Raw genomic sequence first — 602 nt, 5'->3', positions numbered from 1 at the left:
AGCCATCGGCGACCTGCCATCTTCATCCACCAGCAACTTCACCCGGGACCTGGCAAGAAGAGGCACGGTCAGCGCTGGGCAGCAGGAGGGGACAGTCCAGCGGTCACTGCCGCGGCCACAGCAGCACATGCTCCCCGCGTCTGCCCAGCATGCGGCTCGGGATGAAGCAGCTGGAACAGCATCAGGACAAGTTACGTAAAAGAGACTTTTCCTATTGAGGTTTTTTTGAAGAAACCTTTCTCCTTCAAGATTCTACAGCCTTTATTCCGGACACCATGGGACACCAGAGAAATCCAGGTTCTTTAGCGCTCCGGTTTTGGTCCCTGTAGTGGCAGGACATCCTTTTCAGGCAGGACTAAGTGCCTGGCAATAACAACACCCACCAGCAGCACCTCTGAAAACTGCCATCCAGGTCATCGCGACAGGCTCTCAGCCCAGAAAACGTCTAACACATAAATAACCAAATAATTCAGCACCCTCATCACTCTGCTTGCCCGGACTTTAGGGAGCAAGAGCCAGGCCCTTCCAGCCACAGCTGCAGCATGAGGCAGTTGAACAAGCGCAGGGGGGGCCTGGGAGCTGCCTGCCCCAGGCTGACGCCC

General features: G+C 56.1%; 1 protein-coding gene across 1 annotated transcript in view; it reads right to left on the bottom strand.

Annotated features, from left to right (window-relative positions):
* FHL3 (four and a half LIM domains 3) overlaps positions 1-602 on the bottom strand; it is a 34446-nt gene continuing 33844 nt past the window's right edge. Inside the window, exon 8 of the transcript XR_004842415.1 lies at positions 1-13. The gene's annotated coding sequence lies outside the window, so the exon portion shown is untranslated. The remainder of the gene's footprint in view (positions 14-602) is intronic.

This window comes from Egretta garzetta, unplaced genomic scaffold, assembly GCF_000687185.1.
Source record: "Egretta garzetta isolate BGI_Z169 unplaced genomic scaffold, ASM68718v1 scaffold347, whole genome shotgun sequence".
Lineage (NCBI taxonomy): Eukaryota > Metazoa > Chordata > Aves > Pelecaniformes > Ardeidae > Egretta > Egretta garzetta.
Note: the sequence above shows the minus strand (reverse complement) of the source record. Positions and strands in the feature narration are given on the sequence as shown.